This window comes from Lissotriton vulgaris, chromosome 3_1 (assembly GCF_964263255.1).
Source record: "Lissotriton vulgaris chromosome 3_1, aLisVul1.2, whole genome shotgun sequence".
NCBI classification, from domain to species: domain Eukaryota; kingdom Metazoa; phylum Chordata; class Amphibia; order Caudata; family Salamandridae; genus Lissotriton; species Lissotriton vulgaris.
In genome coordinates, this window is record NC_141689.1 from 36922672 (window position 1) to 36937114 (window position 14443).

The window sequence follows — 14443 nt, forward strand, 5'->3', positions numbered from 1 at the left end:
TTTTTTAAAGTTATAGCATAGGCTCCACATGGAATTGAGTGATTTACTGTCATGTGATTCTGAAATCTTATTGCTGGACTCTGTGGGCTGTCTTACAGAACGTGCCTCGGGGTGCAATGCACGTGTGTGCTGTCTTTACAGAATTACAGAAGGGGGCCACAGACCCTGTCATAGCTCCTTCCCTAATGAGGATCATGCCGGTGCACATTTATGGCTTGTCTGACCCCCCCATGGATTCTTCCCTTGTGTGCATGCGGGTATGGCCCAGTGCAAATGAGGAAACATTTGGCGCCTGCACCAGCACTTGTAGGAGGCTGGGTTACTATATGGAGCACACTTATTAAAGTGGTGCACCTTGCACTAATCTAGGCATTCCTTATGGTGAGTTTAGTGGTCTTCGATAACCTTAGAAAGCTCTCAAAGTGGTAGCTGTAGAGAGCAGCCTTCAGGCTTATCTTGAAGGACCAGTTTAATCAGTAGTGTAGATTATATTAAAGGAAACCACATATCAAAAATAAGTCTATTTATTACAACACACTATCACATTGGTATATCTCCTACCCGGAGATATCAACACACTAGACAAGAATACTTCTAATGCAGTCAGGTAAGTAGCACAAAATACAGTGGTCTCCGTGGGGAGACCAAACCATGTACTAAAAAAGTGCAATGCGAACTGCAAAGGAGACCGGAACGTGCACCAGAAGGCCCAGAGGAGCCAGGGACGCAAGGAACCAACCAAGGTAAGTACTCAGGAACCCCATGGAGGCTGTGTGCAGAGTAGAAACACAGCTGTTTGCCTAAAATAAATCAATGAAGAAGTTGTGGTTGCAGTGTGGAAGAAAAAGGACCCTTACCAGAGGACTTCGAAGAATTCCCTTGGAGGTCAGAAGGTTGGAGAGCCAACCCACCCCTGGATGCCGTGGGATCCAGGTTACCAGACTACACCAGGGAAGCCAGGTGCATGGGGTGAAGAGATATCGGAACATGCCATAGATGAGATTGGAAGACTTAGAAGAAAATGCCTCTGGAGAACTTCAGGAAGGAGTCCGATGGAATCCAAGGGTAGATTTGTAGTGTAGTTCCTATTTTCCCTATAGGCCCTGCGCATTGGAATAACATAAATAGCAGTATAGACGTAGAAGTGCGGTCTTCCAGGTCTCTACTGACTATGCTAAACTTAATTGGGTTTGTACCAACTAGCTCAGAGGTCACTGGAAACTTTCTTGACTGAATAGGAAGTGATCAGCTTCCCTGGTACAGACAAGAAGGGATTCAGTTTTCCAACAACCGCATAAACATGACAACTTTGCTCCTTAGAATAAGAGTCAATCTCTAGAGTCGTGTGAAACAATAGACAGCTATTTCACTCAGTCAGTTGTGCAGATTACTTTCACCAAGATGCAGAGAATAGAGAGACGGGCGTTTTCAATAAAAGGTATTATTTATTGAACAGTCTTTCTTCTCGTACAAGAGAAATGAATTGCCACAATTGCAAGACTTGTTATTATAAAAAGTGCGTACAGTAAAAGGAGGATTGCGAAATAATACTGTAAAAGCATTGATATGGTTTCTTAGCCACACAATGGTAAAATGAATAAAATATATACATTCATATATACATTTGACTAACGTACTCAACTGGTGCTTCTAACTACGCCTACCCCAGTGTACCTGACCTAAGCCTAATACTTGGGAGGGAGTAAGTAAGTAGCAGTTTAGTTAAGTTGGTTTTGCCAAGGGTTTGCTTCAAGAATTCTCTCTAAGGGTTTAGTCAACACCATACCTCTGGAATAGAATGTTGGAGGGCTGGTATCTTCTTTCAGGACTCGATATTCCAGTCACCCGCAAGGGTAGGCTGGAAACGCCGGAGCTGGATTTTCTCTGCAGGAAAAAAGACAGCGTCTTTCTCAGCGCGTCAAGGAGGAGGAGGGGCAGCGTCCGTGTGCTGCTTGCATCTGCTGGGCTCTGCAAGGGACAACTGTTCTGCTCCTGTATTCACCACACCATCGCGTTTGCTTAAGGCAACGTTGGTAATATTTATACCTGAAAGGTGCCTTGTTTGACGTAAGTCTTTGGACATAAGACGTCAATAAAGATGTCACCGGAACTGGTCATTCTTACAGTGCTCATTAGAGTTCTATTACTAATAAAAACAAAGCAAGCAGGGCTTTCCCAGGTTGTTGGGGGTTTTATCTTGTTGAAGAACTCGATAGTGTAATCTAGGAATCTAAGATAGTGGCTTCTACTGTGTCATCTACTGTAATGAGCTGCAGAGGTGAGATTCTGAAATATGGCTCTGATCGTTTAGGCCAGAGACGAGTTTCTGAAATATGGCTCGTTTATGCCATTATAGGGATATGGATGGATTATAGCCGTATAGGGGCATAAGGTCACAATATTGATCGGGGTCCTAGATTAGAACACAACAGATTCTGGAAGTGAAGAACCTGCAAGCAGAGGGGACAGAGTGCATGCCACTTGGAAGTGACCAGTAGGTTCCATGACACCATGCCCAACGATATCAGGAGGTTCAGAAGAGTCAACTGTGACCTTGTCACTAGACCAGGAGCTGTGTATGAGCTGTGCTGCGTCAGAAGTCAAGAACCACGGGCTCGGAGTCTGGCGGGAGCACCAATAAGCCCTTGTAGCTGCAACTGGTGTGAAAAATGAAGAAGGAGCAAAGTTGGGATCAGTAAGGTCCAAGGAACTCACCAACAGCAGGAGAGTCAGAGCAGGCCCAGAGCAAGCACATGAGCCCACTGAAGCAGTAGAAGACCCTCAGGAGGACCCATAAGGCCAAAGACACATGCGTCGCAAGAGGACCTTGAGTAGGGGATGTGGTGAGGAGACTGATCTTGGAGGGAAGAGATGCTTCAGCCTGAAGATCTCTGGAGTGCAGAGCCAGCAAGCCTTGACAATTGCAAGTTGAAGCAGTGCACAGGTGTTTGATCACAGGAGTTCTGATGAGGGATACTGGCCTCTAAATTGCTGAGGACTGGTCAGGCCTCGAGGGAGTTGCAGAACCTTCGCTGAGCTTTGGGAAGTCCGTAGGATGACCGGACCAGCAGACCAGTCAGTTTAGTTACAGTGCCTGCAGATGCAGGGGAGTGGCCCCTTCACTCCAAGGTAGATTTCTTCATGTGTCCTTAATGCCCACATGTCTGTTGAAGAACCTGAAAGAAGTACAGACAGACAAAGGAAACTTGAAGAACAACAAGACCAGGAGCAATAGGCGTCTTCATTGGTGTAGTCTTGGTTCCAGCCGAAGTCAACAAAGTCCAAGTGTCTAGACTGTTGAAGAGCAGCATAGTTTCAGGGTTGAGTCTTGTCCCACAACAAATCTAAGGACCCACCCACAGGTAAGCCCTAAAGTACCCTCACGAAAGGGTTAGAACAACTTGGGTGTCCCTCCCAGAGGAGGGGATCGACAGAGGGGAGGATACTACCATGTCCTTTGTCCAGTTTTGCACCAGAGTAGGAGCCGGTGGCTCCCTGAACTGGCTTAAACTGGAGTATGCAATAGGGCACCAAATGTGCACTTCAAAGCAGTTGGTGGCGCTGGAAAGCGCTCCCACCTCTGCCCAATACTCTAAGTCCTGTCTGGGGCATGGTCACACCTCCCTGTGACAGGAAACCTATTGTCCTACCTTCCCCTGCTCGAGCTCAGCAGTAGGAGGGCAGAATCATGTTTGTGGTCGACAGCAGCACCAGCTCGCTTGCAGATCCTCAAAGGCTGTTACAATACAAGGGAGTCCCCTAAGGAGCTCCGCAGTACAAGGGTCATACTTCTGACACTGGAATCGGTGTTGGGGTATGATTCCAACATGTTTGATACCAAACATGACTGGGTTCGGCACAGGCACTATATAATTAAACATCTCGAAATGACCACCATATGTATTAAAATAGCTGCCTGCACTGACAAAGCCTAGAGAATCGACTCCTGCTCATGCAGGGGCACACTCACACTTATAACCTAGCACCCTGCCCTCAGAACTGAAGAGACTGCAATAGGCTTGACTTATAGGTTTAAAGTGCAGTGACCTCAGATATAAGGAAACGTACATCTACCATGAAAGGTGAAAGCCTGACTCACACAGGTTGCAAGGTTGCCAGGCCTGTAGTCACAGTTTAAGTGGACTCCCATGGGTGGCAGTATACATGCTGCAGCCCATTGGAGACCCTAGTGTACCTATGCCCTGGGTACCTTAGTACCATATACTAGGGACTTAGATGGGAACACCAGTAGCCAATTGTGGAGGGACCAAAGTACTTACCCTGTCAATTTAGGGAGGAAGCATAGAGACTGGGGACCTGATTAGCAGGATCCGCAGTCTAGGTCACAAACACACTGAAACCAAGCAAAAAGTAGGGATAACCATGGAAGCAGATCCTACTGTCTTACAGCGCTGTATTACCGATGCGGACGAAGAGGCAAAGGATCTGTCGGGGTGCACTGACTGTATGCCACAGAGGTAGGGCACACCCCTTGGGCCCCATGTATAAGGAAAGAAAGGGGCCCAAAGACCCTACATGCATCCCTGTGCAGGCGGGTGTTGTCCCTCTTTTACTAAAGCACTGTTCCCGATGCAGATGTATATTAATCCCGTGTCGGGGGCAGCGCATTTGCTGTGATATGAAGCGCTGTCCCAACCGGCACCAAAGCGTAGAGTGAGGGCACTGCGCCGTACCCATATCATGGTCCCCTCGGATCAGGCGCATTAAGGAAGAAACATAGTTATCAAGTTGGAGTCCATTAGTATCGGTGGCCCTGCAGCACTAGAGGTAAACTGCAGTCCCCACACATCACCGCCCAGTGACCTCCCCGGTGCTACAGTAAAAGGCCTTGCAGTTGCTCAAACTAGTCTGGATGCACACAAGGCATTTTCTCTCTCCTAAGGAAGGTGATGGAGATCCAGCCAGGACACATTACCAGTTTCGTGTTTCTCACTGAGATGCCCTAGGTTCAGTGGGTATACCCCCTCTGTCCTGCACTCAATGTGCCTTAGGGCTGAGTCTCACTGAAGAGCCCAACAAGGCTGCCTATGTACCCATTCAGAAGGGATGTGCCTTGGCAGTTCATGGCTGGACAGTTTCTATTGGAGCACAGCCAAGCCTGATTTGCATATTTTCAATCATGTGCCACGGCTGGAATTCGAACTCAGATCCCTAGGTTCAAGAGAGCATCTAAGACATTGGTTTAGGCAGATGGGAAGGAGTGTCAGTGGTGTACCTCAGTGATGCTAATGATGTAGCAGAGCATCCATGGAACAGTACCCTGCTGATACTGCGGTGATGCCTGTGCAGTGAACGGAGAAGTGTCTGAATTCTACCCTGCTGACACTGCGGTGATGCCTGTGCAGTGAACGGAGAAGTGTCTGAATTCTACCTTGCTGACACTGCGGTGATGCCTGTGCAGTGAACGGAGAAGTGTCTGAATTCTACCCTGCTGACACTGCGGTGATGCCTGTGCAGTGAACGGAGAAGTGTCTGAATTCTACCTTGCTGACACTGCGGTGATGCCTGTGCAGTGAACGGAGAAGTGTCTGAATTCTACCTTGCTGACACTACGGTGATGCCTGTGCAGTGATCGGAGAAGTGTCTGAATTCTACCTTGCTGACACTACGGTGATGCCTGTGCAGTGATCGGAGAAGTGTCTGAATTCTACCTTGCTGACACTACGGTGATGCCTGTGCAGTGATCGGAGAAGTGTCTGAATTCTACCTTGCTGACACTACGGTGATGCCTGTGCAGTGATCGGAGAAGTGTCTGAATTCTACCTTGCTGACACTACGGTGATGCCTGTGCAGTGATCGGAGAAGTGTCTGAATTCTACCTTGCTGACACTACGGTGATGCCTGTGCAGTGATCGGAGAAGTGTCTGAATTCTACCTTGCTGACACTACGGTGATGCCTGTGCAGTGATCGGAGAAGTGTCTGAATTCTACCTTGCTGACACTACGGTGATGCCTGTGCAGTGATCGGAGAAGTGTCTGAATTCTACCTTGCTGACACTACGGTGATGCCTGTGCAGTGATCGGAGAAGTGTCTGAACTCTACCTTGCTGACACTGCGGTGATGCCTGTGCAGTGATTGGAGTGTCTGAATTCTACCTTGCTGACACTACGGTGATGCCTGTGCAGTGATCGGAGAAGTGTCTGAATTCTACCTTGCTGACACTACGGTGATGCCTGTGCAGTGATCGGAGAAGTGTCTGAATTCTACCTTGCTGACACTACGGTGATGCCTGTGCAGTGATCGGAGAAGTGTCTGAATTCTACCTTGCTGACACTACGGTGATGCCTGTGCAGTGATCGGAGAAGTGTCTGAATTCTACCTTGCTGACACTACGGTGATGCCTGTGCAGTGATCGGAGAAGTGTCTGAATTCTACCTTGCTGACACTACGGTGATGCCTGTGCAGTGATCGGAGAAGTGTCTGAATTCTACCTTGCTGACACTACGGTGATGCCTGTGCAGTGATCGGAGAAGTGTCTGAATTCTACCTTGCTGACACTACGGTGATGCCTGTGCAGTGATCGGAGAAGTGTCTGAATTCTACCTTGCTGACACTACGGTGATGCCTGTGCAGTGATCGGAGAAGTGTCTGAATTCTACCTTGCTGACACTACGGTGATGCCTGTGCAGTGATCGGAGAAGTGTCTGAATTCTACCTTGCTGACACTACGGTGATGCCTGTGCAGTGATCGGAGAAGTGTCTGAACTCTACCTTGCTGACACTGCGGTGATGCCTGTGCAGTGATTGGAGTGTCTGAATTCTACCTTGCTGATACTGCGGTGATGCCTGTGCAGTGACTGTAGGACTCTCACTGGACAGTGCCTTGCTGCTGCTGTGATGCCTGTGCAGTGACTGTAGTACTCTCGCTGGACAGTGCCTTGCTGCTGCTGTGATGCCTGTGCAGTGACTGTAGTACTCTCGCTGGACAGTGCCTTGCTGCTGCTGTGATGCCTGAGCAGTGACTGTAGTACTCTCACTGGACAGTGCCTTGCTGCTGCTGTAGCTGTGCAGGGACTGTAGTACTCTCACTGGACAGTGCCTTGCTGCTGCGGTGATGCCTGTGTAGTGACTGTAGTACTCTCACTGGACAGTGCCTTGCTGCTGCGGTGATGCCTGTGCAGTGACTGTAGTACTCTCGCTGGACAGTGCCTTGCTGCTGCTGTGATGCCTGTGCAGGGACTGTAGTACTCTCGCTGGACAGTGCCTTGCTGCTGCTGTGATGCCTGTGCAGTGACTGTAGTACTCTCGCTGGACAGTGCCTTGCTGCTGCTGTGATGCCTGTGCAGTGACTGTAGTACTCTCACTGGACAGTGCCTTGCTGCTGCTGTGATGCCTGTGCAGTGACTGTAGTACTCTCGCTGGACAGTGCCTTGCTGCTGCTGTGATGCCTGTGCAGTGACTGTAGTACTCTCGCTGGACAGTGCCTTGCTGCTGCTGTGATGCCTGTGCAGTGACTGTAGTACTCTCACTGGACAGTGCCTTGCTGCTGCTGTGATGCCTGTGCAGTGACTGTAGTACTCTCACTGGACAGTGCCTTGCTGCTGCTGTGATGCCTGTGCAGTGACTGTAGTACTCTCGCTGGACAGTGCCTTGCTGCTGCTGTGATGCCTGTGCAGTGACTGTAGTACTCTCGCTGGACAGTGCCTTGCTGCTGCTGTGATGCCTGAGCAGTGACTGTAGTACTCTCACTGGACAGTGCCTTGCTGCTGCTGTAGCTGTGCAGGGACTGTAGTACTCTCACTGGACAGTGCCTTGCTGCTGCGGTGATGCCTGTGTAGTGACTGTAGTACTCTCACTGGACAGTGCCTTGCTGCTGCGGTGATGCCTGTGCAGTGACTGTAGTACTCTCGCTGGACAGTGCCTTGCTGCTGCTGTGATGCCTGTGCAGGGACTGTAGTACTCTCGCTGGACAGTGCCTTGCTGCTGCTGTGATGCCTGTGCAGTGACTGTAGTACTCTCGCTGGACAGTGCCTTGCTGCTGCTGTGATGCCTGTGCAGTGACTGTAGTACTCTCACTGGACAGTACCTTGCTGCTGCTGTGATGCCTGTGCAGTGACTGTAGTACTCTCGCTGGACAGTGCCTTGCTGCTGCTGTGATGCCTGTGCAGTGACTGTAGGACTCTCACTGGACAGTGCCTTGCTGCTGCTGTGATGCCTGTGCAGTGACTGTAGTACTCTCGCTGGACAGTGCCTTGCTGCTGCTGTGATGCCTGTGCAGTGACTGTAGTACTCTCGCTGGACAGTGCCTTGCTGCTGCTGTGATGCCTGAGCAGTGACTGTAGTACTCTCACTGGACAGTGCCTTGCTGCTGCTGTAGCTGTGCAGGGACTGTAGTACTCTCACTGGACAGTGCCTTGCTGCTGCGGTGATGCCTGTGTAGTGACTGTAGTACTCTCACTGGACAGTGCCTTGCTGCTGCGGTGATGCCTGTGCAGTGACTGTAGTACTCTCGCTGGACAGTGCCTTGCTGCTGCTGTGATGCCTGTGCAGGGACTGTAGTACTCTCGCTGGACAGTGCCTTGCTGCTGCTGTGATGCCTGTGCAGTGACTGTAGTACTCTCGCTGGACAGTGCCTTGCTGCTGCTGTGATGCCTGTGCAGTGACTGTAGTACTCTCACTGGACAGTGCCTTGCTGCTGCTGTGATGCCTGTGCAGTGACTGTAGTACTCTCGCTGGACAGTGCCTTGCTGCTGCTGTGATGCCTGTGCAGTGACTGTAGTACTCTCGCTGGACAGTGCCTTGCTGCTGCTGTGATGCCTGTGCAGTGACTGTAGTACTCTCGCTGGACAGTGCCTTGCTGCTGCTGTGATGCCTGTGCAGTGACTGTAGTACTCTCGCTGGACAGTGCCTTGCTGCTGCTGTGATGCCTGTGCAGTGACTGTAGTACTCTCGCTGGACAGTGCCTTGCTGCTGCTGTGATGCCTGTGCAGGGACTGTAGTACTCTCGCTGGACAGTGCCTTGCTGCTGCTGTGATGCCTGTGCAGGGACTGTAGTACTCTCACTGGACAGTGCCTTGCTGCTGCGGTGATGCCTGTGTAGTGACTGTAGTACTCTCACTGGACAGTGCCTTGCTGCTGCGGTGATGCCTGTGCAGTGACTGTAGTACTCTCGCTGGACAGTGCCTTGCTGCTGCTGTGATGCCTGTGCAGTGACTGTAGTACTCTCACTGGACAGTGCCTTGCTGCTGCTGTGATGCCTGTGCAGTGACTGTAGTACTCTCACTGGACAGTGCCTTGCTGCTGCTGTGATGCCTGTGCAGTGACTGTAGTACTCTCACTGGACAGTGCCTTGCTGCTGCTGTGATGCCTGTGCAGTGACTGTAGTACTCTCACTGGACAGTGCCTTGCTGCTGCTGTGATGCCTGTGCAGTGACTGTAGTACTCTCGCTGGACAGTGCCTTGCTGCTGCTGTGATGCCTGTGCAGTGACTGTAGTACTCTCGCTGGACAGTGCCTTGCTGCTGCTGTGATGCCTGTGCAGTGACTGTAGTACTCTCGCTGGACAGTGCCTTGCTGCTGCTGTGATGCCTGTGCAGGGACTGTAGTACTCTCACTGGACAGTGCCTTGCTGCTGCTGTGATGCCTGTGCAGTGACTGTAGTACTCTCGCTGGACAGTGCCTTGCTGCTGCTGTGATGCCTGTGCAGTGACTGTAGTACTCTCGCTGGACAGTGCCTTGCTGCTGCTGTGATGCCTGTGCAGTGACTGTAGTACTCTCGCTGGACAGTGCCTTGCTGCTGCTGTGATGCCTGTGCAGGGACTGTAGTACTCTCGCTGGACAGTGCCTTGCTGCTGCTGTGATGCCTGTGCAGTGACTGTAGTACTCTCACTGGACAGTGCCTTGCTGCTGCTGTGATGCCTGTGCAGTGACTGTAGTACTCTCGCTGGACAGTGCCTTGCTGCTGCTGTGATGCCTGTGCAGTGACTGTAGTACTCTCGCTGGACAGTGCCTTGCTGCTGCTGTGATGCCTGTGCAGTGACTGTAGTACTCTCACTGGACAGTGCCTTGCTGCTGCTGTGATGCCTGTGCAGTGACTGTAGTACTCTCACTGGACAGTGCCTTGCTGCTGCTGTGATGCCTGTGCAGTGACTGTAGTACTCTCGCTGGACAGTGCCTTGCTGCTGCTGTGATGCCTGTGCAGGGACTGTAGTACTCTCGCTGGACAGTGCCTTGCTGCTGCTGTGATGCCTGTGCAGTGACTGTAGTACTCTCGCTGGACAGTGCCTTGCTGCTGCTGTGATGCCTGTGCAGGGACTGTAGTACTCTCACTGGACAGTACCTTGCTGCTGCTGTGATGCCTGTGCAGTGACTGTAGTACTCTCGCTGGACAGTACCTTGCTGCTGCTGTGATGCCTGTGCAGTGACTGTAGTACTCTCGCTGGACAGTGCCTTGCTGCTGCTGTGATGCCTGTGCAGTGACTGTAGTACTCTCGCTGGACAGTGCCTTGCTGCTGCTGTGATGCCTGTGCAGTGACTGTAGTACTCTCACTGGACAGTGCCTTGCTGCTGCTGTGATGCCTGTGCAGTGACTGTAGTACTCTCGCTGGACAGTGCCTTGCTGCTGCTGTGATGCCTGTGCAGGGACTGTAGTACTCTCACTGGACAGTACCTTGCTGCTGCTGTGATGCCTGTGCAGGGACTGTAGTACTCTCGCTGGACAGTGCCTTGCTGCTGCGGTGATGCCTGTGCAGTGACTGTAGTACTCTCGCTGGACAGTGCCTTGCTGCTGCTGTAGCTGTGCAGGGACTGTAGTACTCTCACTGGACAGTGCCTTGCTGCTGCGGTGATGCCTGTGCAGTGACTGTAGTACTCTCGCTGGACAGTACCTTGCTGCTGCTGTGATGCCTGTGCAGTGACTGTAGTACTCTCGCTGGACAGTGCCTTGCTGCTGCTGTGATGCCTGTGCAGGGACTGTAGTACTCTCGCTGGACAGTGCCTTGCTGCTGCTGTGATGCCTGTGCAGGGACTGTAGTACTCTCGCTGGACAGTGCCTTGCTGCTGCTGTGATGCCTGTGCAGGGACTGTAGTACTCTCACTGGACAGTGCCTTGCTGCTGCTGTGATGCCTGTGCAGTGACTGTAGTACTCTCACTGGACAGTGCCTTGCTGCTGCTGTGATGCCTGTGCAGTGACTGTAGTACTCTCGCTGGACAGTGCCTTGCTGCTGCTGTGATGCCTGTGCAGTGACTGTAGTACTCTCACTGGACAGTGCCTTGCTGCTGCTGTGATGCCTGTGCAGTGACTGTAGTACTCTCACTGGACAGTACCTTGCTGCTGCTGCTGCTGTAGCTGTGCAGGGACTATAGTACGCTCAATGGATAGTAACTTGCTGATGATGATGCTGCAGCTGTACAGTGACTATAGTACGCTCAATGGATAGTAACTTGCTGATGATGATGCTGCAGCTGTACAGTGACTATAGTACGCTCAATGGATAGTAACTTGCTGATGATGATGCTGCAGCCTTACAGTGACTTTAGTACTCTCACTGGAAAGTACCATGCTGATGCTGTTGCTGTGTCAGTGACGTTCGCACTCTCACTGGACTGTACCTTGATGATGCCGCTGCTGTAGCTGTTTAGCGACTGTAGTAGTCTCGCTGGACAGTACCTTGCTGATGCTGGACAGTGACTGGAGCAATACCATCCACATACAGTCCTTTAGTGAGCCTTTTAGTGTTGTTTTATATGGATAGGAAGGGGTATCAGTGGAGAGTGCCTCTTGGATGCTGCTGCTGTAGCTGTGCAATGGTTGAGGAAGGATTAGCATCAATGGGGTACATCAATGATTTCACTGCCTGGTTTTATGCTGATGGGAAGGAGTGTCAGTGGAGTACCTCAGTGATGCTACTGCTCTAGCAGTGTATCCATGGGGCAGTTCCTTGGTGATACTGCTGTGGTGCCTGTGCAGTGATTGGAGGAGTATCATCAGTGGCCTATATTTCAGAGATACAGTCCAATGTTTGTATACTGATGGGAAGGAGTATTTCCATAGCGTATCTCAGTCATACTAATGCCGTAGCCTTGCAGTGATGGCGACTGTAGAAGAGTAGGGTCTGCTTCCTATGGTCACCCCCTCTTTTTGCTGTGATTATCTGGTTTTTCGACTTTAGTGTGGCTGTGGGCCTGCTACTTAGACCCACAGCCCAGCTGTTCTCTCCTTCAATTAATACCATGTACTTTAGGTACATACCAGATTGGTTACTGGGTCACTCTTGTGAGCCCCTGTATAGTGTACCATAGGTACCCAGGGCATAGGTGCACCCTACGCCTACCAGGGGCTGCAGCATGTATTGTGCCACCCCTGGTTTGCCTTCCAAACGGACACCACAGGGCTGTTCGCACCTATATCTACCTTATATATAGACACATATGCACATATAAGTAACTCCTATGGTAGGCCTCGACAATCCTGGAGGCAGAGTGCTTGGTTTTATGTGAGAGCGTGCACTAGCATGAGCTGAGCCCATCTGCAGCTTTCGAAACCATCTCCTTATAGCTGCTCTATGATATAGCCATACCATACACTCTTAAGTGCTTTATAATCCTCGCGGTTAATGCTAACTTCGGTTTGGCCTTATCAAAACAAGTTGTGTAAGGTGTCAAACACTTTGGAATATTACCCCCCCTCCCGCCAATTCTGGCGGCGGGGGTAGCATTTCACCCTTCTAGAGGGAAAAGACATGTATGTTACTGCTTTACCCGGTTAAAGTTAAACAGAGCCTCAGCATCATAAAATGGATGCTGCTGCCACAGACACGAGTCTGACCTCCTGTTGCTGGGGTAAACTCCAGCAGGGGAGGCCTGGACAATAGGTTTCCTGTCCAGGGAGAGCATCACCCGACAGTAGCACCTTAACCCACGAACCATAAATAAAATTCAAATCAAAAAAGAGGCTGTGCATCAATCCCAACATCTAAAATACTGTCCAGGGAGGTGCCAACACATCCCCAGACAGGGGTTTTGTGTATTGGGCCAGGGAGGGCTACATTCAGTGAATGCATCTAGACATTGCCTGGGGCACACACGATGCTCCATGCATAGCCAGGTTCAAACCAGTTGCTGGGGCACTCCAGCCCCAGCTCTGGCGCGAAACTGGAAAAAGGGAAAGGAGCCCCTTCTAAGTCCACCCATAGGAGGGACCTAGGCAGGTAATCCAGGCATCATTCTTAGTATAAGTATAGGAGCTGTGTCCCCAGGACTTTAGATTATCATGGAACAAAACTTTGATACAGAACTCTTGGATCTTCGACATTCCATTCTGACTAGAAGATGGAAGACATCTCCCTTGCGGTCAAGGAGTGACCACCCTGTTCAAACAGGCACCAACAGCAACTTTGCCGGTATGCAGCTTCAAGGCTCCCAGGCTCCCGCCGGAACCCGAAGACTCTGCGGCTCAAGAACTAGACTTCCAGACTTCTCTGACCCCGACCAACATCCACAGCAAAGCTGAGACCCGTGGGGGACACGAGAGACGTGGGACCGGACATCTGGGACATCTGGGACATCCTGCATTTTGCTACCTGCACTCCTTTCCTGAAGTCTCAGTAAGTTGTGCATTGGGGTACGATAAGCCGCAGCCCTGAGCATCATTTGACTAAAAGCCCAAGCCCCCACACTCCGCGAGTGTCCCATTGGTCCCGCCTTTACAGTTGTGCTTGACGCCTCTTTCCCGTTCCTTGCCCATTGGCTAGTGAGCCCCATGAAAACGCCATCTTGAATCTAACTTGCGTTCCTGGTTGCTCCAGGCTTGCTCCTGCTTCCCTGCAAAGGAGAAGCACCACAGACCTTGCTGGTCTGCAACAGAGCCAATCTTGACATTCTGCATGGGTTGCGGTTGCCAAGGCTTGTTGGGTCCAATCCGGATACCAACGCTACAGTCATCTAGATCCATCATGGAACAGCTTGAATCCAGCTCCTGGTCATCGTCGATGCCTCCTGGACCTCGTGGCTGAAGAGACAAACTCACCTTCTTCATCTTCAAGCACCCGACAGTGCCTGGTTCCTTCCTGGTCACTGGCTAGTGTGCCAGACTCTGTCCCCTCTGCTTTCAAGTTCTTTACATGTCCGATCCACCCTTGGATCTACCCGGACACTTTTCCTCTGGTTGCCTGCCGCACTTCTTTGCAGCTCTCCATAGAAAACGACGACGAAACCCGACATCAAAAGACACCTATACACCCGACTTCCGTGGGTGAGGTAACAGGAGGACTCTGGTAGTCTCGAGGGTATTGGCCCTCCTAGTGTCTAAGTCTAAAAGGGTTCCGTCCTAGTCCATCCGGAAGTGTCCTTAACTTGTAACTTTGTAACTTTTACGAACTCCACTGCGCCTGTGTTTAGACACTGCACGCGACTCACGGGGTTCTCCTACTCCTTAACCTTTGGTTGCTTAGTGTAGCCCCAGCGATTCCACAGGCCCTAGGC

The 14443-nt window shown here is 51.0% G+C and overlaps 1 protein-coding gene across 1 annotated transcript in view; it reads left to right on the top strand.

The window, feature by feature from the left end:
• The window catches only part of LOC147725878 (putative E3 ubiquitin-protein ligase HERC1), a 1064842-nt gene that overhangs the window by 1034071 nt on the left and 16328 nt on the right, over window positions 1-14443 (top strand). The window lies entirely within an intron of this gene.